Here is a 25077-nt window from a genome sequence, read left to right on the forward strand (position 1 = left end):
CGGAAAAAGCTCAGGGCTCCACGTTAAACTAGTCTTGTGCTTTTCTTAATGAGACAAAAGTAGATGGCTAAAAGCTTTAAAACCATCTTAATCACACATTTTTGCTGCGTCATAAGCCAGGTCCTTTGTGTCTAATCTTCGTAAGCAGATCAAAAACTGTGTGTGTGTGTGTGTGTGTGTGTGTGTGTGTGTGTGTGTGTGTGTGTGTGTGTGTGTGCGTGTGCGTGTGTGTGTTAGGTGTGCATGATGCAGCTGTGCCATGTTTTTTCTGCATCCAAGACAAAGGTCAGAAGTACCAAAGTTGCCAATGCTACAGTTACAAAAGTGTCCGATTGTGACGTCTGAAATCCCTGATCTAAACCACTTGTGTAACAAACCCAGGGATGTGAGATTCCTCGACTCAATTTTGTGCCACTTTTCAACACTCAGTGTCGAACCTCTCAAAGGCAACACAGACTCTCCTTTGGTAAATGAATCCCACCAAAAGGCTCCATTTCCCTCTTTTCTTTGGGTGGAGGGCCAGTCACCCCCCTTTTCACTGCTATTTCACACATTCAATGCATCCAAAAATGGTCTCGTTTTCTATCAACTAAGCTTCTTAATTGACCATTCTATATAGGGAGGGATTAGCAGATAAGAGGAGGGGGGGTAAAGAAAGAGAGAACTCAAAACAAAAAGAGGAAGTAAACGGTCAGTTGGAGGGGGAGGGTGGCAGGACACCAAAGGATTACCCCTGTCGTCTGTTCTGTGATCAAAATACATCTTCAGATGCGTGGGGAGACGGAGCAAAGACTTTGTGAAGCATCCAAGAAAAACGAGTGCTATCAGTCACTTCGGAGGCACCCCTCTCCAGGAGAGAACGGAGGAAGGCCCCTGCAGTGAGGATTCAGTGTTTCCTCCACCAGTAGCTACAGTTAAGACACTCCGAGGACCCGGAGCTCTTTCCAAAGGCATGCCTTCGATTTTCTCTCACAATGTTTGGCCCATATCTCTCCCGCTCTCTGTTTCTTCATGTTACTTTACACAGCTGCCCAGGGCCCAATCGTGTACTAAATATCCACGTCATGCTGCAAAGTTCTTTTCATTGTCTGCCGAGTTGCAAGCATGTTCTATGATTTTAAACAAGTACAAATTCAGGTTGTAAAAGAAGGTTCCATGCTGTGGCGAGATCTCCAAACTCTTTAGAGCAAAAGCTGGAGAACGACTAAGTGCAACGGGGACTGATATAGTCTATAACCTGTGAGTACACGCACACACACACACACACACACACACACACACACACACACACACACACACACACACACACACACACACACACACTGCCAGCTGTGCTACTGACGTAGGTGGAGTCTGAGTATCAGGCCAACACAGGCCTTTATAATCGTGCTAGATTTATAGGTGTGGTGCCTTGTGTTCTATATCTAATTACAGATTTTTACAATGATAGCATGCTAAGTGAAATGCAATACACGAGCGTATAAGAACCACTGCTCTGGCCTAGACTGAGCAGCCCATGAAGCCCTACCTTTTCATATAAAGTTTCAGCGAAAAGGGTTGATAAGCTTCCTCCTCAGGCGTGAAGAGGTATGTCACAGGCGGAAAAGCAGACAGGAACATTTTCTTTTATTTTTATTATCTTTCAGTCTGTCGTTTTCAGGCTTATCACTCCATTCCGTCAAAGCTCACCCTCTTCCCCCTGTTCTCTCGTTCTCTTCCCCTTTCTCTTAAAAGAGGTGCACTTTTATCTTGTATTTGACAAACAAAGGTGCCATTAAGTGGCATACCTTCTAACAATATTTCATTAAACAAGTATAAGTGGCCAAGTCTGACTCCAGGGAAATTCCAGCGGGGTATGACCGGGGCTGCTGGGTAGTGGGCGGGGCTCTGGTGGGGTGAAGCAGTGCGAGAGAGGATGAAAGTCGAGCTCCATCTCTTTTTTTACAGATTGGTACAGACACGGGGAAACTTGACACGTCGTTCATTTGTCCAATGCTTTCCGTGTATGCACATATCATATTAAAAAGTGCCAGGAGAGGAGTCAGAAGAAAGATGGGCTTTAGTCAACAATACCTGAGCTGTTGGTGCTGCAAAAAACGTCTCAACAAGGGGAGAAAAATATACTCACCAACTGTCTGTAAAGCTAGTGCAGTCAGTTGTCGCTATAATCTTCAATCTGACACCTGACGATCAGCAAATACTTATTATCAAAAGAGGCATATCATTTACTCTTGGACAAAGTAATGCTTTTTTTTTACATCTGCAATGAAATTCTCAGAAACTAAAACATGCTGTTGTATTTGTCAGCAGTTATAAACATCACAATACATAAATCTGTGTTTCATAGTCTCCTGGACTCTCACATTTGCAAAGCAGATGTCCTGATTCAAGCCAAGAACAAGGGAGACAAGACGAAGGACGTGCAAATGACTGCAGACGCATGGGTTCGTCAAAACAGCGATTTGTTCAACACTAAAACTGTTGCTTTTTAATACCAATACAGTGTCCCGCTGATTCAACACATAGGACACCAGATTGCACATTAAATAAAATATTGGATTCAGTCCAAGATGATTAGCAAAAAAAATGAAAAAGCGAAGCCCACCCGTGTTTGCTCACATACAAAAATGTGCCTCTCATGTCCAATCACGTATCATAGATCAGACTGTTTATGAGACAACCTGTAAAGACCAGAGGCAACGGCTCAGCCACATGTTTTACTGCTCCGTTTGAATAATCAGGTACAAGTAAAACAAACAGCTTCAGAAGGGATGTTTAGCAAGGAGCTCAGGATCCAACTCGGGGTAATAAGTGTTCATTAGTTTAAATGGCCTGGCTCCTGGAGCAAATGAAATGAAGTCCATGAGACCACATCCAGCTAATGTAAATAAACCAAAAATCTGCCCCACTGTCTGTCATGACACATTTCTCTCTCTCTCTTTCTTCACAGATTGCGTAAGAGTAAAGCAGGAACTGGGAGATTATACTGCCCTGACCAAAAGGTACAGTATGTATTCTAGAGTAATGAAAATATGTTTATAATAATAGAGCTTTAAATAACTAGAATTAATATCTCCAAGACAACAGCTACTCCTAACGTCCACTTGGATCTGCACCTTTTTTCCTTTTTCTTCTTGACTGTTTGCTATGCTGGGACTGAAAAGTGTTAAAACCAAAAAATCGGGGGAGTGAAGGATTGTTTAAACTTCAATAACCGTTTTAAAGAAGAAAAAAAAACATATCTCCAGTGACCCAATGGTTATGTTTTAAGCCTATGTTAGTCCATTAAGCAGACGCTGGTGTTTGGTGGCACATCTTGATTCCACCTGAGCCCAGGAGAGAGGCGGTGAGGCCGGCACAGTGGTCCAGATGGCCCCCCAACACAGGCCTGAACATAAACATGGCTTGGGTCTGGTTGAGGAGAGGGAGACCCCGTTTATTTATGGACATGTCTGGGTCTGGGACACAATTATAGATAGAGGAGGTGAGGGACAAAGGAAAAGGGCAGGAGGCGTCCAAACGTACACATGCGGATGGCTTCCAGTATGGTCAGACAGTAGAGCTGGCCCACCTACACAGTAGTAGCACAATATGAGTGTCTGTGTGTACAATACAATAAAAACAAAAAAAGTGTTAAAGCTGTGAACTGAGGCCAAAATTGAGCTGAATTTTCTCGGTTTCATCACAAAGCACGGATTTGATCGTTGTCAACATTATGCTGGTCTGTGTTGCTTTATCTCATTCAGTTGCACAACTAATAAACCACAAAAACCGGAGATGGAAACGAACATTTCACAAGCACGGTCTGACTGCATTAGGAGGTGTGTGTGTGTGTGTGTGTGTGTGTGTGTGTGTGTGTGTGTGTGTGTGTGTGTGTGTGTGTGTGTGTGTGTGTGTGTCAGATTATGGCCACATTCTCTTTCTTATCCACAGATTCAGTCCAATGTACAAACTACAAAAAATATATTTCTTAACTGGAAGGGGGAAGGCAACAACTCGCTGGATTTGAGGAACTAATTGACGTCAAACGCTCCACAAACCAGCCCATGCGGCCGGAGGTTCTGGCCGCAGGGCGGCAAAAGTAGAGCAAGGGTGTGAGGCCGGGGAATTCAAAGAATTTTCCCGTATGCTTACCGGTAAAAACCAAGCCCACTGTAGGTTTATGAAAGTATGGCTGAGCGAGGCCCTTTTCATCTTTGCTGCGCTCTCCGCAACTATATCGGTTCAATCTCGATTTTTACAATAGGGCTTTACAGCTTAATGGCCTGGCTACAGAAACCCAGACATCGTAAGGTGTTTTTATGGCTCTTGTAGCTCCTTTATGACTGGACCAAATGTCATTTATTTACTGTACAGCAGGTAGTTCTACAATACTACGGAATTAGACAGTTATTTCATTTTCATAATCACTGTTGGATCCCTGACGTAAACCTGAGACACTGTGGTACACCATTGGCCCTGGCACACACACACACACACGCACGCAATTTGCACACAAAGACCACAGATGAAAATAAGCTACATTGCCTCATAATCTCTGCAAGCTCATATGTTTTCTGTTCCCTTTCACAAAACAAGCATCTAAAAAGAAAACAAAGTTACATTGATCCATCCCTCATGGGAGCCTCTGCAAATCTGCAAGATGTTTGCTTGTGAAGAAAGAGAAATCAGCGCCACTTATTAGTCCCTTCCAACATGTTTTTAGTGAGGTTGAGCACAAACTAAGGTTAGGTACAAAACCCAACATCCACACCGTTTCTCTGTGACATTACCGGTTATCAGTCATCAATGTCACTGTGGCAGGGTCTGTCTTACTTCAGCGCCGTTACAACATCGCATACGGCAATAAAACGCAAGCTAGGTGATTAGCATGGCGGCCTGACACAGCATGCACACACACTCTTACGCACACACACACACACACACACACACACACACACACACACACACACACACACACACACACATATTGAAGTATAAACATTACACAATCACACCAAACATAAGAGCAGCTCCAGCTAATTAAGACCACGCTGCCTTTTAATGCCTGTTTATATCTGACTCTTAAATGAATGCGGCCCCCGGAGCTCCTTCCAAAACAGCTCAGTGGAAGAGCGGAGCCGAGGGAGGAGACGATAAGCGAGGTGGGAGGAAAATTACAGTAGGAAGGGGACTGGCAAGTCATTTTGCCTTGCAGTGCAAAAAACAAGGAGAAAATTGTTGAATTAAGAAATTTTGATCGGAAAAACGGTTTAGCAGGAGGATGATGTTTATATTATTTGAGCAAACATGTCCATTCGATGATTAAGAGAAATCTACGGTCGAGGCAATTTGAGAAAGCAAGATTATCAAACGTGTCGGGCTGTTCCAATTTCTTTGTTCTTCATGATTCAGTGAATCAGTGAACTCGAGTAAAGGAAAGGGAACTTTAATGCCTCTCAATCAGTACCATGTGGGGCTTTATTGGTGTGCTGCTGCCATTCTTGCTGGCTTGGCGGGCATGAAGGACACAGAGACCCAGGGGGCAGAGGGACTGGCCATCGCTCGCTCACATCGTTAAAGTCGATAAGCTGGCAGCTGGCAGGAGGGAAGCCTGCCATAAGTAACCACCAGGTCCCTGACCACCTCACTCACTTTTTCCAAAACCTTTTCACAATCTCCCCTTCGCCTTTTCTCCCCGGTTCGACTGGACTCGGCCCACCAGAGCACAGACCAGTCGGTCTGATGCAGGGAGCCGTTGGAAAAGTCCAACCTCACCTGGGTGACCTTTGACCTGTCCTCAATACGACCGGGCTCTCCGTCAAACCTCTAAATAACACTAAACCAGCTACTTAAACATACCTCCCTGGCTTTACTGGCCACACAGTGTACATAACGCACAATTAAAACATGAATTACCCATTTTTAATACGTGCAGATTTTTGGGACACATGGGTTTGGATTTCAAGTTGCAGCTTGTTTGGACTAGTTTATATCTGTGTGTGTGTGTGTGTGTGTGTGTGTGTGTGTGTGTGTGTGTGTGTGTGTGTGTGTGTGTGTGTGTGTGTGTGTGTGTAGGTGTGTGAGTAGGTGTGTGTGTGTGTGTGTGAGAGCAGGAGACAGATGTCTGGAAGAGGCTAGGCTGGCAAAGTTTACAGTGGAGGGGTGCAGGCTTTGTAAACGAATGGAAGAACACACACAAACATACGTACCCACCTCACACAAACTCCCCTCTTTACACCACACTGAAACCCAAGCTTACAACAGCCGTGCACCGCTGCTAATGTCATCCTCGTGTTTATAAGTTGGTGTTTGTGTGCGCACGCACACGTGTCTACTCCAGCTATGCTACAAGTCGAGCTCCAGACTCCCTCTCTGCAGCTGTCCACGCCACAACGCACGTGCACCCCATTTAGGCCGCTGCCGGTTGAGAGCTGCAGCCCCGGGAGCAGCATTCAGGGGAAGACGTGGTTATTCTTTTTCATTGCGCTACCCCTGGTTTCTAATTGAGGTATTGCCAATGTTACCCACAAAGTCACAGTGGAGGTTACCCAGTGGAAGGGTAAAACAGTGTTAAGTGGAGAGGGGTGGGGCTGCTATGTATACGTTAGGAAGGCCTGTGAGGAGCCACTGCCACTAACTGCACTCCATTAATTTCAACCACAGTGAGCTCAGACACAGAACCATACGGCATAGTTAGAGAGCGAGGCTCACCATGTAATGCTGTATTGCACTGCGGCAAAAATGTGGTTAACACAACAGCCAGCATGTGCATTCTGTGGTTTGAAATGTGAAAAAATGCAGCTCATGAACAAATGGTTTCCGAAAGCCTTGCTTGCCTGAAAAGTACAGAAAGCCAGAGTGGATGATTAACCCGGGACAGGAGACAGAAGTTTACCTGAGCCATCGACTTGACTGAGAAAACACTCAGACTTCCTCCTCCGTATCTCTCCCAAGCTCCACCTTGACTTTCTCACTTTTCCCGCCCTACTATGTCTCAACGTATGGTCTGCAATAAACAACAGCTTGGGAAAAACATGGACATCTCCCCTGAAGGCAAGTGAGCTCAAACAGTACCGGCCTGCCTGCCGTGGACACGTCTGGTCGGGTTCTTATAGCTCGGCTGGCTCGCGGGAGCTGTTATCAAAAGCTGTTGACGGATTGAGATGATCCATTATTACGAAGAGATGAGTACATCTGGAGAAGATAAGCAGCTGGAAGCAAGTGTTGCAAGCATTGACTCCTCTTGTGGGTTACTCTGAAAATGTACGAGATTTGACGCAGTTGCTATCGTCAACAAGCGCTCCTTAAAAGCAAGCTTGCACTTTCACTCACAATGAATAGAAAAGAAATTAAAAAAAGAACAGGAGCCGAGGGAAATGGTGGCCAACAGTTGATAAGCTCACAGTTTGGAATTGGATTTTGGTTTTGGTCCGAAAGGAAGGTAGATAAGAGAGATCCGGAGGAACTGCACACAGTGTATGAAACGTTTATGCAGAAGACTGTGCGTGCGTGCGTCCGTGCATGCGTTTGTGTGTGTGTGTGTGTGTGTGTGTGTGTGTGCGTGTGTGTGTGTGTGTGTGCACGCAACTTGGTAGCGCCGCTCTTCAAGGTGGCTAAAGTCCCCTTAGTGACAAACCCAAAAGGAGAAATCTGATTTGCTGTAGATTACGGACAAGTAGACATCCACCTGTACCGGTGCAAGAGGTGTGGCTATGTGTGTAAAGTACACAGACACTGAGCTGATACACAAATGCACTAAACCTATATCATAAACCGCCCATCTGTACATGCGCACACATGAAATAGTTTATGGATGCATGACCGCGTGCAAGGTTAAACTATTTATATCAAACAGGTTGCACAACACACAAGGGAACAATCCACATAGGATCACTTCTTCCCATGAGTCGCTTTCCCATGATCTGCCACTGACAGGAACCAGAATAACTACATACTCTAACATCTGATGTCCTGAAAGCAAATTGTTCAACGTTCAAAAATGTAGTGCAAGTGCACACGGCTGTTGCTCGCTCCGGACGGCCTGGTTGTCACAGCTCTTAACGGAAACGGTAATCAAAAGGAAATTAATTTAAAAGAGATTAATCAGGAGCAGATGAAGTGAACGTGTCATATTTCAACAGTGGTTTGAGTTTGCAAAGGTCTCATACAGATCTGTACTAGATAACTTGTGCTAGTTCAACAATAACGAACAATATTTATGAATACCGGAACAGGATGCGCCCAAGATATACCTAAAATATTAGGACACTCATACAGGACACCTGTGGGAACTTAACTGTAAGTGGCATTATACTCATGCTATTACTGTCACCCAATCATAAGCTGCCCCACCTGTTCCTTCAGCTTGTCATCTGTATCTTTCTTTTCATTCTCTGTGCCCTGCAATGCCGCAACACAGAGGAATTGAAGCCAACAAAGAGCCAATAAAGGACTTGCCAAGTTTCTGGATTACGATTCAAACCGCCAGACTGGCTGCCGATCATTTTTTTCATGAATATTTCGCTCTTCTGTTGTTTCTTGCCGAGCTACACTTCCATACACTTAACATTGTATCCTCAACTTTGCTGAAATTACTCTGAAATCCTTTTACTTTGAGCAATCAACATGAAGTGCCCCACAACAGTTGACTCAACAGCAATTCCACTTGTAAGGCCAGGAAAGGGTTTGGAGCGACAGATGTACAGTGAACAGTTGGCTTTATTGAAGTTCACGCTGGGTTTATCAGCATCGGTGCGCACAGAGGTTCACGGCAACTTTGATCTTCAAAGGGAGATGAGCTAGACTGAGGAGCAATAAGAAGATAATAATGCCAATCTACATCCATTACTCCGTAGATCACAGGGACCCCGACATGCAAGTAGCTTTTACTTTTCAGAGAGGGAGCCATGTTTCGTGTTACCACATTGCCATCTAGTGATTCAACTTGAGACTAACTTTGAGTCCACTGGAGAGACTTACAGACGTGCTGTGCTGACTGTTCCCTGCTCTAATAGGAGCTTAACCTTATTATATATATATATAAAAAAAAAGAAACTGTGAAAGAATTCAAGCAGAGCAACAGTTATTTTTTTCTACATTCTACAAATGTCTTTTGCATAGATAGATAGATTTTAAACAGTATGAGGTACAAGACATGTAAATGTGCGTATCAAATAATATTACATTTTTGATTTCTGAGAAAACAAAAGTAGAGAACTGCTCATTGTATTGTAGACCACGAGAGAACATCGTGGATCCATTCATAGCTTTATGCAAGAGCGACATCTTGTGGCTGATGTAGTGAACTGTAGCAGCATTCTATAAGAAGATTGTACGTTCACCCAGTTTCAAACCATGAAAATCTCAACACTATGTGTAAATTAGTTTTCAAGATTAAATCCTCCACCAGTGTTTTGGACAGTATCACAAATACGTTTTTAAAAGAGATATTCCCCAAAGTTGGTCCTTTTGTTTTTTGGGGGGATTATTCAGTTCTCTGACCTCTGATCTCTTTCGAAATGGTTTCAAGCGTGCACTTATTAAAATGCTGATGAACATTAAAACAAGTGATTTTTAAATTTGGCATGACTTATTTCTTCTTTGCTGGAGAAAGTAATTTCAACCCAATTCATCTATTTTATGAATAGCAATAATATTTTCTTCGTCATCTTTCATTTTCTTTTAATATTTTCAGTCAGGTTCTACAGCTCACGCAGCACAAAGGCAGCCCTTGTGACCGTCTTACTTTTAACCCCCACCAGAGGCTCAGTCCTCGTGCTTTTAGAGTCGAGAGCTGCTTTCAACACAATCGATCACTGTCCTCCTGCCCCGTCTGGAAACCTGCGTCGTTCTAAAGGGAACCCGTTACGTTCTCACCTCTCCAATAGAACCTTCTCTACTATTATAGAAAATGCTCCTTCCTCTTTTGCTCATTTGAATTGTGTTAGTTCCTCACGGGTCCATTTTGGGGCATCTGTTGATTTCTATATGCTCAGACAGATCATTTAGAACCATTGTTATGTGCATGACAACCTTATGTTGGCACCAGCAGAAAGCAGCCGCACCAGATTGTAACAGACACCAACAAATATGAACATATAACTTCTATGCGAGCCAAATGACTGCCTGTTATGTACCTTATTCATGTATTAATTAGCTTATTAATGTATCTATGTGCCTGGGCCGTCCTTGGATTGGTGGATGCTGGTTGGTCTTTGTTGTTTGAGGCAGACTGTGAAACAGCATTGAGATCAGACTGGCTACATCTTTAACACATTTTGAATCCTTTCTTAAAACTTAATTTATAGGAAAGCGTTTACATATGTTGCTTGGTTTGATTATCCATCTCTGGCTATTGTATACATGTTTTTCTCAGCTTTATTTTAATACGCCTGTGTTTGTTTTTGGTGTTATTCTGATCCCTCTGTTATTTGTATTTTATTGAATTTTATCATTGTTTTTGTTTTTCATTTTGCTTACTTTCTAACCATGTTAAGAAAAGTGCTATATAAACACAAAGTGATTACTATTATACTATTATTATTGTACACACCAAGAAAAGAATGAAGCTCTGTCGTTGTATGCAGTCAAGCCAAGAGCAGTTAAGCAAAAATATCTGCAACATGATTTGACCTAAAGTCTGTATTGTGTGATATTTACACACAATACAGACCTCTACCTGACAAAAACACGAGGACACCATGCCATAATTGACAATACTATATGTGATAACCAGAGCCCTATAATGTATAACAGTGTGTGTTATGGTAGTAATCCAGCAGTGGAGTCCTTCTGCATGTCTCCAAGGATCAAACACTGACCTCTAGTGGTCATTTATGATCAGAACATGCCGCTGTTGCTTATGTGGTATGTGTGTGGAAATGGTATCAAAATGTTAATATAATAACCTAAAAACATCCAACCATCCACCAAAAACATGAAAACAAATGCCATGCATTTCATAAACTAACCCACCTTACAATGGAAGACATAAATCTACCCAAAATATAGCTATTACAGTTTAGACTCTGAAAAGACTTAAATGTGTCAATTGTTTTTGAATGAAATATGTAGTTCATATTACGAGGTTAGTTTCATGAAATCTGAATACAAATCTGATACACAAGCTACTGCCAAGTGACCTAAATGTGTTAGTGAGAAGTGTAGACTGTATCAAGAGATCCTCACAACGGTGTGATGAGTTGTAAACGTTGTAGACAAACTGTATACTAGTATTCTGCTTCATCGTATAGATTGTTCTAACAATAGTGTTTAGTCAAAGTCAAAGTCAGTTCAATTCTTCCATTGTGCAAGCATACAGAAGATTTGAAATTGTGTTTCTCTTCTGTCCGACAAAGTAAACGTACTGTAATAAAGTGCAAAAACAGTTAAAGTTAAAAACTTTAACTGTCTGTGTCTGTCTCTAAGTCTGTGTTATAGCAGCAGTTTAGTAGCAGAGGACATGAGTCTAGATGTGGGAGTGGTGAGGGAGTGGGAGGGTGGCCAGAGAGTTCAGCTTGGTGAATGAAGCTGTTTGACAGCCTGGTGGTGCAAGCAATCAGCTTATATAGAGATGGCAACGACAGCTAAATACACCTTTTCTAATATTTTAAAATGCAATCGACACATTGAAATATTAACATGATCTGTGAATGATTAAATCAGCACATTTCCAATTAGTAATGATTAGACTTCCTTTTTAATTTAAATTGTTAGTCATTGCTCTATCACTCTATGATAAGTAGTACTGGGCGCATTTGGTACAATATAGGAATTTTGATTATATTCGTAATTTAGGCAAAACTTTGACTTAATATAAATACAGAACTTTTATTTTCTATATGACTGTGCACGATAAACATAACTGTGATTCTTGACAGTTATTTTTGTAAACACAAAGAGCTTCCTGCAAATACTTTATGTCCTAACTAAGGTTTTTGGCGCCACAGATCCTTAGTGGCCAACAGAGAGAATGCAGCCCACTAAACTCTCATTCTGTCACTGCCTACTTTTTCCACAAGGGTGCAGCAGAGTCTAACAAATACACAAAGGAAACCGAACACATCAACCATGGACTGCACTGTAACATAGCAGCTGTTCTCAATGAAATATTATACAGAGAGAAAAGATAAATCAATGTAAATTTGTCATAAAACCATTTTATGTAGCCCATTAGCTAGTCCTGACGTTTTAATCCTCCGCCCATTGAAGAGCAGGCATATCCCTCTCTTTCCCGCCGCCTGTTGAATGAGTGATGGCTTGTGATGACAGCCTGACGTCTGAACAGCCTCCAGACGTTTTAGCTGTCGTTACAGCGCTTTGGCTCTGCGTGCTTATCTGTTCCTCTGGTCGGAGACACCACCACCCCCACAACACGTATGTCAGAAGCTCAGGGATCACTGGAGGCAACCTGACGCACAGGCCTACTGGGAGAGCCTCAGACCTCACACTCTTCGGGGCCTATACTGCTTTTATCTGAAACGGTCATTCTTGTGCACACTTAATCCAACATTATTAAACTTTTCGTGGGGAAAGCAGTGTGAGTCCACCTCGTTCAAGCTCCCAAAGCAAATAAAAACAGACACAAATGAAAATCTGTCAGCGAGCTTTACACACATTTTCCACACAAGCACAGGACTTAACACACACACACACACACACAGGCGTTTGAGGAGCCTGGTGGTCCGCCGTGTCCCGGGGAGGTCACACAGGAAATTTCACGCCCCTCTTCACACTGAAAACGTCTCCTTTATCCTTCCCACTGAGAACCAAAGAAAAGGGAAGAGTGAAAGAAGGGATCCAATGAAGAAAGAAAAAAGAAAAAGGACCCAACTCCTGAATGAGGATGGCTAACTTGTGTAGGTGTGACTCGTTGAAACGCGGTGCCGTTGCTGTGGCGACCCACACCCAACAAAGTAAAGGACGTATATGGTCACAGGTTCGGTGGAATGTGACATTTGTGAGAGGGGAACACAAAGGAAGGAATTTTCCCTCCAAAATGAGAGCACGAAAATAAGAAGTGAGGTCACTTTGAGAGAAAACACGAGAAGGAATGTTTGGTATTTTAACCAAGATCATTGAAGATGGCAGGTCCAGAAGACACCTGAAGATCACCCACAATACACCTGGTATTTCAGGGGGAAAAACACCCACATGCTACCGAGTAACATTACTGTTTCACAATGGGGAAGAATAACCAAATTCCATGCACTTCTACACTGCAAACCTTATTCCAGTAGCCTGTTTTAGCATCTCTTTCTCACTACAGACTCAAAGTGTCTTCGTAGAGGCGGGTGCTGCGTGCAAACAGTCTGTGGCTGAGCAAAGTTTGAATGGCGTGCTGTCTGTCTGCAGCCGGGCCGACAGAGATGCCCCTGTGCCGCACTGTGTGTCTTTGCTGTTTGTGTTAAGGGGGAGAGAAAGAGCCCGGCCTCCACCCATCTTCCCTTCACCTTTCTGTGCTCTCCATCCCTCCACTGCTCTCTTTCGTCTGTATTCCTGCAGCGTGGCTGTGCGCTCTTACCCGGGAGGTCAAGGACAGGAGGGGTGACGGGATTTAAATGACAGTCAGAGAGAAGCGTGTCAGATGTTATTGCTCAATGGGGAATGGCGGGCCGGTTACGGCAGGGAGGTCTGAACGCCAGGTGCAGAGGGAGGTTCATCAAAGACGGCACGCTTTAAGTGCCAGACCCAGAGGCATCGTTGTGAAGAATCCCCACTCATGTTCACCACTTCCTCTAAAGCACCCTGCCACACTCTCACTTGAGCACAAGCTGTCCGTCTCTCTCAGCCTCCCACTTCCTGATAACTCCCAAAGCAGGATAAACACCCTCCTTCACACACTCACATACACGCACAAACACTAAGTCGTAGTTTCCCAGTAGGAAATCAGCAATCTGCTGCCATTAAACCCCAGCATTTAGACCCCCTCCTCTTCTATTGCTTTACCCCCCTGTTTAAACAGAGCATATCTCCCTCTGAGCATCATTACAGTGAGAAAGCCCCACACAGACTGTGGCAACAGGCCAGTGGAAAACACAAAATAGCTAATTAATTTGAAGGGGCGGTCTGGTGTTGTAGCATCACAGAGGTCTCTAGCTTTGTGTAGCATGACAGATATGCTACTCTGTTTTGTATTACTGAAGGCACCTCTGTTCAGCACTTTGAATACAAGTACAAGGTCTTAATGTCTAGTATTCAAAGCACTGCATTCCATTAATGCATTTCAAAATCTGAGGAGATGACTGCTCACAAAATGACATGTCTATAACTAGTTAATTTGCCCCCCACTTCTTACACATGTTCCTTCTAATCTATCACAGAACAGCGAAGAAAAAAAAAATCACAAATGGAGGGAAAGCGCTGAGAAAAAAAAAACTTTACACAGTGCTCCCAGCTTTTCAAAACCTCTCTCCTTCTCCCTCTCACACACACATAAACACATAGGCACAAACACATACACCTCGAAACAAAGGTGCCATTTTACTCAGGAAGGGTCAGCAGTTCTCTCCATCAGACAGAGGCTTGTTCTTGGTCAGAGGCTGCTGCCCAATCTCAGGCCACCCTCCACCGGCCCCCACCACCCTGGAGACAAGCTCCCCATTGTTCCTGCACTACTAATAAATGACAGTTCTCCTGTTCAGACAAACTTTAGAGCCCATTCTAAACATACACACACACACACACACACACACACACAAACACATACAGACAGACACACACAGACACAAGCTAACAGTGTGTAAGTGGTGCTCTATATGAAAGAATACACAACAGCTTTTTTTACGGCCTGATATTTCTCATTGAGCTCATTAAAAGGTTATCTGATACTAATGATCGTAGGATATTTTCCTGCGATTCGAGCCCTGTGCCCCCCCAGACCCGATGAGGTAATGCTTAGTGGCACATTGGCTACATAAACAGGGTGTAATTAATACGTAATAAAAGTTTATATTGCTTTCCACTTCCCTTTAAGCGGCCCACGATACCGGGGCACGGTTCACAGGAGGTCATGCCGCTCGGTCAGCGTTGTCACCTGCGTGCAAAGTCACACACTCGCACACACACCAGATACCGAGCTTGATCAAGGCCAAGGACCCGAGGTGAGCCTTGAGTTTGGACATGATAAATCACCACTCAACTTAAGCCCATAAACACACCATTAACGCGCTCGACCACAGCAACTCGATCTGTTTACCTTAACCACCGTGCTGGGGACTATGGCTCTGTGGCAGGCCTGCATTAGCATGCCTGGGGGCCTGCATTGGCCAGCATTAGCATTAGCTCTGGGCCACAACTCAGTGATGCTGCTCCAGCGCTGTCTCAACGCTGCATTAGGTCATTTTCCAGCACTTCCACACAGACTAGGTTATAACTTCAAGGAGCAGACTATAGAGCTCCATGGAATTACTGTATTACGCCACTGGTGTGGAAAGAGTGTGTGTCTGTTTAGTCTTCAGTGTATGTGCTACTGGATTTGTCCATGTAGCATTTTTAAGGTAACGTAAACTTATGTTAATCCTCCATCAGCTTGTGAAAAACTGCTAAAACTGAAGATGTGAGGAGATCATTATATTTGAATTGAAGAATAACAGAAAACAATGCAGCTGAATCTGAACTCAACTGAATTGCAAGTGATGAGAAAGTTCCTTGGAAATGTTGAGTGGAGTAAATACAGGGTTGTTAAGTGACTCTGACCCTGGTGTGTACATGGCTCTCTACTGCGGTTCACCACAAGCATATCATATGACAGCTCAGCCCTGTGAGAAAGAAAATTCCTGCTTTGCTATTCTCAGCCATGCACCAAGACATAAACAAAAGTATCCAAAGAGAGAGAAAAAATACTACATTTACTGAAATATCCTGGCTGCTTTGATGTCTGAGAGTCGGAGTGGGAGAAGCGGGTGTAAATGCGAGAGGCCGTGCATGGGTGCATCTGTGTTTGTGTGGCGCTTACACGGCACAGGGGTGATGTCGGCGGTGTGCAGGCCAGATACTGGGCGAGCAGGGTCACGTCAACAGACATGCTCCCGCTCCGCCGTTCAAACGACAAAAGGAGGAGGAGGAAGAAGAAGAGGCAGAAGTTGTGAGAAGAGGAGTAAAAAAAAGCCCCAGTGTTTAGTCAAGGCCTGCTCACTGACACAAAGTCTGTCTTTGTCTGCCTCCCAGGGTGCCAGATAAAGGAATTCTTGTGTGTCGGGGGCTCTGACCGAGTTTATTTGACACTTCAGCTCCTTTTGTGAAGCAAGTGTCCCACCGTCAATGCTGGCCATGAGAGTCACTTGGCATTAGACAGAGGGTCCCTCTTCAGTGGAGAAAGGGGGTCTTGTTTGGAGAAGATTTTTAATGGAGGGGGTGTGTGGGGGCTGCTGAGTTGGAGGGGAGGAGTCTGTATACAGACATATAGTGGGGCTCTGTCCCCTGCCCCAACAATAGATGGAATTCTTCATTGCTAAGGAAGTGGACGTTATTGGGGAGTGAGAGCTGAAGGGTAAGGGAAGAGGAAGAGGGAGCTGGAAACTTCATCCGATAACTTCCCCTGCTATAAATGCAATGCCATTATGTCACTGCGCGCTCATTAGAGATGGGAAACGCCAACAAGCAGAGCCGGTTACAAACACTTTCTCTCACATGAAGCTGACCATCAAGTGAGATCATGTGCACCTGCAGGTTCTACTCAAACGAAGCACCGACACACCATCCAAATATGTTTGTGTATTAGCCACAGCCTGCGTACACTGATGCACGCCATGTGTCAGGTAGCAGCAGCTTGCACCACTGACAGCTGCCTCACATGGCAGGCGAAGCTGCTGGAGACAGATTTACTCCCACCTGAATGGAGTCACTGTGGGAGAGGTGGGTGGACTACACGTCACTCTCTATGGTTACTGTATCCACACTGTTCATTGACTTTACTGCACCTGGTCTTTCCCAATCTATGACAAGCTCTGTGGACACCTGTGATGAACAAGGAGAATAACGGAGCAGTGCTCTCAGGTGAACCTAAATATATGGAGCAGGTCCCCCCCCCACACACACACACACACACACACACACACACACACAAACACACACACACACACACACACACACACAGAGGCAGAGTAGACTCTAACTTGATAAGAGATGCCCTGAGGAGTCCCATGAGAGAACAGTTTGAATGTTTGGGGTTATCAGGTAGTGAATATGTAATAATGTGTGTGGGGAGATGAAGACAGAACATTTGGTCCAAAGAGCCAAACGTTTTCATATCGTTTGTGAAATAACAGCCAGTGAAACTTAATTATTCCTAATTGGAACCACTTTTGATTTGAAAAATCACGTTTTTTTTACAACCCGACAAATTCAATGACAAAATAAATATCTGACGGGCATTAAGTAAACTCATAACATCTCTCTGACAAAAAGTTAAAAGTCGTACCTGCTGATGAGGGGATGCGTTCTGTCATTATCCAAACAGCTGGACATCTGCTGAGCACTTTCAAATTATATTCCAGGATATTCCTTTCCAAAATCCAGCGCAATGAATATCAATTTCCAAAACCATATCATGGTGTTGACCATCTGTGACACTTGGCCACACAAGTATCCCAAGAGACAAACTGCTTGTCCTGCAGAAGACATGGACACCGTTCATCCCGTGTAAGAGACAGTATTCCCTCATATCCGACAGGACGATGCACAGCTGGAGTGTTGGATCCACCAGATGTTGTCATCACAAAGCGTTACCGATGTTAATAATACTATGAACTCCTCCACGTGTGTCAATGCAGTAACGGCAGCATTTAATCCGTTTAATGCTCCCAAAGAATCCTTGAGTTACGTTGACTGCTGCTGGAGCAAATCAAGCAGATCGATCAGTGTGATTATTCCCAGTCAGCAATACAAGTAGCCGGTTCCTCCTTGTGATCCAGCGCGATGATGATGATGATGGTGATGATGGTCTCTGCTGGAGCTCCAACCAGCCGAGACGCTGCGCTCCCGTGAAGAGCCTGAGCCGCACTGAGCCATAGTTGGAGCACAGCAGCGCAGCACATGCTGCCCTCGGCCAACGTAAGCGCGAAAGGCATGCCGGTAGGTGGAGTTTAGTGGTGTTGCTGCCAAGTGTTTGCGAACAGGATTATGTTACCAGATTAAAACCTTTAAAAACAAATCATATTGAAGCAGTTAACAGTATATGGAATGATGTTATAGCATCACATGTAGTGTCAGTAAAGTATAGTTGAAAGTAAAGCATAATACGTTTTGTTTGGAAAATGTTTACTTACATTAAATCAACCCTGTTAATTGACCCATGCTACAGGCATTATGATCTAAGTTTTGAGGATATGTTGATATATGTTGATGATTTTTTTAAATTATGATGTTAAAATAATAATAATTAGTATTATTAAGACCCGGTATATTAAGTCATAAATATAGGCAGTTATATATTCTTGTTACAATCACACATCACACATCTGTCAGTTTGATCTCAGGTTTGCGTGTGAGCACTGAGTGAGTCATAATGATCTTCTGTCGCTGTGCACAGATACAGGGATGTCGGTACCTTGAATCACCTTCCCATGAATGAATCTCTTGTCTTTCTTACCTCACTTTCATGTTCTAACCACCTCCAGGCTTGCTTGTATTTCTGGGAGCGTAGCTCCTCTTAAACCTCAAAACCAGGAGTGGATAACTGGGAACGGAGTGCAGCCTCAAAGGCTAAAATTAGAACTGAACTGAGCCTTCAGTATATTAAGATTGTTGAAAGAAAAACTCAAGCTAAATTAGAGTTGTACTTGTTGAATGAGCATCGGAGCAAAACAAACTAATGTGACATTTTCTTAAGGGTTTGTCATTTCTTAGACTGTGAAGAGATCATTTGATTGTACGTCATTATAAATTCCACTATGATGAAGCCATTGTGAACATACAGTACTTTTTAATCAAGTGCGGCTGAAAGTGACCAAAATAAAGATCTGATATATGTTGAAGAAGATGGTCTACTCTGAATTAAGTGATCAAGAAATGTTGCATATTTTCATGAACCAATTGTTCCCCTTAGAATGATTCTTATTATCCGCCTATAATGTACATGCATGAATACATCAATACATTTAAACTGTCTTTACCCTCCACTGCACCACTGTAACTGATCTCCAATCACAAGCCAGTGTCTATTACACCTTCAGCAGGTGAAGATCCACTCCACCTTTTGCGTTCCTCTCGGTTTGGCCGCGCTCCAGTGCAATCCTGGAGTACCTGAATTGCACGCGATTCTGTCAATTGCAGGTACTTGATGGCTTTCTTGTGTGCTGGGGTTGAAAAGTTGCTGGAGGTTTGTGCACACAGCATTGCGTGACTAGAGCTGGGAAAGAAAACACAAAGACATTGTTAGCAGTGATCAAACCCCCTTTATAGTAACTCAACAGCATTCCTGTCTCGCATTCCGATGCCACCGCTGCTGTGTGAAGGTTTTTTTTCTTCCTTTTAAGAAAAAAGAAAGAAAAGTAAGGTTACACATATCTGGTTCACTGTGTTAAACTCCTTTCTTGCACTAAAATAAATTGTGCCCCCTTGATCAATGCTCATTAATCATTAATCAAGGCTGAATTATAGTATTATTAGAGGCAATTATCTTGTAGAGGTAATTAAGAGACAATGATCCCTTATCCAAAACAATGTGATGTTAACAATAGAGCCAGCAGTCTCCTCTGCTTTCATGCTTAGCAATCACTCCACCTTACAACAGAGCCAAATGAGATGGAAATACATTATTTCTGCATGTGTATTTGCTGCATAATGCATATGTGTGTGTGTGTGTGTGTGTGTGTGTGTGTGTGTGTGTGTGTGTGTGTGTGTGTGTGTGTTGTCCCTACTCTGTGCATCCTCCTCCTTCATATCCCCACTCACGCCAGCATGTGTTCTTAGGTATGTGCTAATGTGCACACAAATGTTTTCCAGATTGGTGTGACAGGGATAATCATATCCAGAGAGCACAAAACCATTTTGAACGCTGCTCACACAGATGGGAGGAAAATGAGGAATGCATCAGACAATCCAAGGGGAAACAAGGCTGACTGAGCGAAGAAAAGATTCAGACACTCTCATGCAGCATAAGCAGCTTATAGTGCACATATCAAAGTGCACAACATATGTGATGCAGCCGGATTTAAAAAACAAACAGTGCAGCTATGGAAAGCTACTGCGTCCAAAGAGCCCGTGCTAGCGGCACACTGATTACCGCGTGGTGGCGAAACCAATCTAATATTTACTGGTAGCAATGACCTCTACGCCTTCTGCTTTCAACATACAAAACATAGAGAGGAGGACAATGGAGTCAGTCATATCTCCAGTGTGTGCTCTGAGAGTGAGACTAGAGGACATTCATTACTGGCCCGGCTCAGACAGAGAGGGGCTTCAGAGCAGAGCTCTTGTGTTGGACTGTTTGGATGTCCTATCCCCTTGTATCTCTTTGACTACCTCCAACACAAGGCTCTATTCAACCAGACTGGGAACAAATGTTTCCTTATGTGGCTCTGAGTGCCCAAGCTCCAGCGACGGGATAGAGAGCAAGAGCCTATGAGACCGAGAGACTGAGGAGGTTACTAATGCTGACCACACCATTGCTATTTAACTACTCCGCCTATCTTATAGAATGATGTGAGCTGCGTTATTAGATGGAGGAGATGACGACGTCATAGAATCTAAGATGAAAAATGACAAGTATTTCCCAAAAGCAGCATGCTCTTTCGCTGGCATGGCCCCCACTGCAGGCGCACTAGCCTGACACACTTGGTTTCCCCTCCTTTTTTCCCCACTCGCCCACTTTTCAAGGGTGTTATTATTTTTACATCCGCCTGGGAATTAACTCAGTAAATATCAGCCAGGAAACCTGAGGTTGAGTTCCATGTTGGCAGCTCACGTAATTCCATGCAAGGCGAATATTCCGATATCCGTCAGGTTCTTTTGGCCTCTCCGTGGGAACGAGAAGAGTGAAGCTAAACAGAGGTCACGGCGAGGTTTCAGTGGGACTTGGGTGATGATTACTCATCTGAAAACTGTTAAAAAAGGCTTGTGCCTAAGACATAATGCAGCGTGTACCTCATTTCTATAGAATCAACCAGGATAAAGAGCTAATCCTCTTGTGCTATGAGACTGATAGGGTTGGACTACTTCCAGCACCTCAGGGAGTCAGATCTGTGAAGGAAGGCTCTCTCAAAGGGACCCCCCCACCCCACCCCCACCCCTACTTTGTTTTTCTTAACATCGGACTAAATGTTAAGATTTTGGTAAATTCACTTCCTTTATTCTGAGTGCCTGTCATACCTTTATCCCTTGCTCCCTTCAAGCCTTCCTCCTCTCGCCTTGCATTAAGATGTCAAGCTTTAACAGGGGTTCTAATGTTTATTTAAACATGTTTTCCCACTTAAGCAGAAATTAAATTAACTTTTGGTCTGGACTGGCTGTGCAGTACACTGACATGTGCATGACTCATTCCTCCTTCCTACCTAATACACACTCTTTCTTTGGACAAACACACTCTTCCTGGAGCCTTACTTATAGTGTGACCATGGGAATATTGTTTTTAACCTGCAGGTGCCTCGGTTTATTGGGCTTCTGTGTCAAAGAGTACACATTGTAAACATGAAATGTAAAGACCTAAATGTCAACAGAATGCAGCTAACCTTCTGCAGGAAATATCACGTAGTGAGTGTACAGCTCGGCCTGCACATTGTGTCTTTTATTTAAAAAATATATATGCGTTTGAGGGACATTCATTTGGGATTTATAACTCCCCAAAGGGCCCATGTGAAGGTTGGTTTCAGGTTAAAGTTTGAATAAGAGAAAAGGTGAATGTTCAGAGCCTTGTGCTGTCTTGGGGTCAAAATGACCCCTCAACACACATATATACATATACACTTGTACACGGGTCATTTTGACCCCAAGACAACACACAGGTTTTAAATAGTGAGTAATAAAATGAGTATCTGTAGTCAGCAGACGCTCTTCTAGGTGTGTGTGTGTGCGTGATCTCAGTGGCAGGCTGTGTGTAGGCAGCTGGGAGTGTGGCAGGGCTATGCGTGACTAGGAGAAATACACCTGTCTCTGTGCTCAGGTACGGAGGGGGAGCCGGCACGCAGGGGCCTGCCAGCCGAACAATGCTCCTATTGTACCTGCGCTCTGACTGCAGACGCTCACAGGAGAGGAAGCCCTGAGCTCAGTGTGTGTGTGTGTAGCTCTCTCTCTCTCTCTCTCTCTCTCTCTCTTTCTCTCTCTCTGCTCACACAAGACATACAAAGTCAAATTATTTATAGTACACATATTGTGCTGACCACAGACGCCCAGGGCTGAATCCCCAAAAACTCTGCCTTTTACACGCAAGCTGCCAATCAAAGCTGTGACTGACAGATTTTTCACCCAATCAAAGAGAAGAGACAAAGTACTAGCAAACGGGTGAAGGTTGTGTTTGGTTGTACGCTTAATTCTCTTGAAAACATTTTGCATGCACATCATTATTTGGTTAAATTCAACAAGATATTTCCTCGTTAAATGGCTCATTAAAACAAATGCTAAAAAACCCATATGTGGCTTTTGTTAAGTAATCCATTATCAGTCTTACACCAGCCCAACTTTTTGCAGGCTTTTTGTTCTCGGTACAGATAAAGCAACCTTGAGATGGAGAGCCCAGATACTGTAGATGTAGAGACAGCGGGAGACAGACAGTCAGACAGAGAACCCGAGAGAAGGCAAGAGAGAGGCCGCCCGTCTGTAAATCACTGGGGCTCTCTGTGGTTTCTACAACAAAGGCTGACTCTCATTTTGTCTTGATTTGTTAGCCAATTATGACAAAAAATGAGCAGGGCAACCGCAGAGAGGGTCGCTGATGAGAGGGAATGCCGAACATCTGCTTTGAGAAGTTTTGGTTTGGGGTTGAGCTTGAATAGACACAAGTACCTCTTCTGTCAAACAGAAACTCCAGCTGTTCAACAGATGGGGTCAGCTATTTGGTCCCATTTGGTGAGTAATGTGTAGCCACAAAGGAGTCCGAGCCTCTTTGAACCCATTATCTGGAAGTCACGAAAGCTTTCTACACCTCTTTCACAGAGTTTCACATGGGTAGCTGCAGTGAAGGTGCCTTCGTTACACGTGTGTGTGTGTACACGTGTGTGTGTGTGTGTGTGTGTGTTAACACCAGCGGTATCATACGTGAATAAGTGTGTATGTGTGTGTGTATGTGTTAACACCAGCGGTATCATACGTGAATAAGTGTGTGCGTGTGTGTGTGTGTGTGTGTGCTCACTGACTAACGCAATACAGTCTTCATAAAGGTAGTATTGTTAAGGTGCGTGCGAAGCTCATACTTTGGGTCCCCGCCCACCCCTGTAAACCACGGCCTTTTTTTCCTCTCCTTTTTTCCCTTGTACACCTTCCCCTTTCTTTTTGTTACAGGTAAACATTTGATGTCCGCACGCAATCCCCAGAGAGTCTCCTCCCCTTGTTCTCTCCTCGGCTCCCACTCGGTGTTACTCACACTCTCTCTCACACACACACAGACACACACATACACACATACACACACACAGACACGCTACCCTTCCCTCCCCATTCTTCTGACATTCCTCTCCTCACTGACTCAGCACCTGTTTCCTTTAGAGGTTATGCAGTTTCTTTCTCTGTTGCTGAGTGACAAACATTTGTAATGTACTTTGACCTGCAAGGAAAATAAGAAATAAATAATTTAAATGTGTCATGGTATGTAAGAAGAGAGTGTGTTTCATTTAATTAAATAAAGTAAACCGTGACCAAAACAGGACCAAAATAATGTGACCCGACCAAACCTCAGCACCCGATAACCCTGATGGGCTGAAACAACTGATAAATGAGATCAGAAACACAATAGACACAAATATATTGAAATATACAAACATACATCCAAGTAAAACATGGAGCCTTCATTAAATATGATATAGTTAAAATGTTCACAACATAATGATAGCAAAAGATGTATGTGATTTTAAAGGCTATGGGAAATGTGTTTCTCTGAGGGTGCCAAAGGTAAAAGACAGGTTTGAGTAAAAAACAAATGCAGTGGGTTGATTCTTGAAAAGTTGCAAAATGGAAATGTTGTAAGATATGGTCAAAAAATACACAATCTTATTATGAATCCTTATTTATGTGGCCTTCATTCAGCCTGTTTATGGTGTCATGTCACACACCAACAAGAGCACGTTTCAGTCCCTTCGGTAATCTGTAGTTTGCATGTGTTGTTGGACATGGAACCGCTTTCACTAAGACAATATGTGTGAATAGTATCCAAAATATTTATTGGTGCGTGTGAATGATTAGGATCTAACAGATGTTGAACACTGAGGGGAAGGTAATAAAACAAGCCTAAATCTGGTCTGCGAACTCCAGCTCTGTTACCAATGCCAATCTCAGTCACGCACATCCCTCAAACTGCACTCTGGCTCTGGGAGGCTGAGCCTGAAGGGAGGTCTGACTGGTTCTGACACATCACAGGCGATCATCATGTCCAAGCAGAGAAAAACATAAACCTCTCTGCCAATGTTACCAGCAGCACATATGACTTCAATCAGCCTCTAATGAGCGTATGGGCAAAGAAGGATCTGTTTTAGCTTTTTAGCAATTTCAAACACACCCACACCCACATACACATGGATGCATGTCTACACACATACTCTCGTGCTGCTATTGACAAACCCAGACCTGAGGGTTAAGTTAGTTGGTGGGTATTTCAGACAAATTAAGATTGCCAATGCTTACCAAATAAATTGCATTGTTCCTACATATAATGTATTGAAATGCAGTCAAATATATAGGCATAGATTTAAAGATACATTTATCAGCTTGCAGTTCATTTGAGTCTTTCCCATTCTCTTAATTAATGTGGAAAAGTCAGACTGTCAGAGAGGAGAAGAGAGTCTCATGCAGGCATAAAAGAAATTATTTCAATCCCTACATTGTTGTGTCTCCTATGATAATTGTGGCCGCTGCTCTCTTTCATCAGGGGCTTTTGGCTCCCTCCAAGCAGCCCAATTAGCATCCCTGCTGAGGTGGGGTGTATTATGCAAATACAAACAGTTACTGTAC

General features: G+C 43.6%; 1 long non-coding RNA gene across 1 annotated transcript in view; it reads right to left on the reverse strand.

Annotated features, from left to right (window-relative positions):
* The window catches only part of LOC306749307, a 52014-nt gene extending 34070 nt beyond the window's left edge, over nucleotides 1-17944 (reverse strand). The window contains exon 1 of the long non-coding RNA XR_013771179.1: nucleotides 17402-17944. This is a non-coding gene — a long non-coding RNA (uncharacterized lncRNA). The remainder of the gene's footprint in view (nucleotides 1-17401) is intronic.
* Nucleotides 17945-25077: the final 7133 nt, after the last annotated feature.

This window comes from Taurulus bubalis, assembly GCF_910589615.1.
Source record: "Taurulus bubalis genome assembly, chromosome: 17".
Taxonomy (NCBI): Eukaryota; Metazoa; Chordata; class Actinopteri; order Perciformes; family Cottidae; genus Taurulus; species Taurulus bubalis.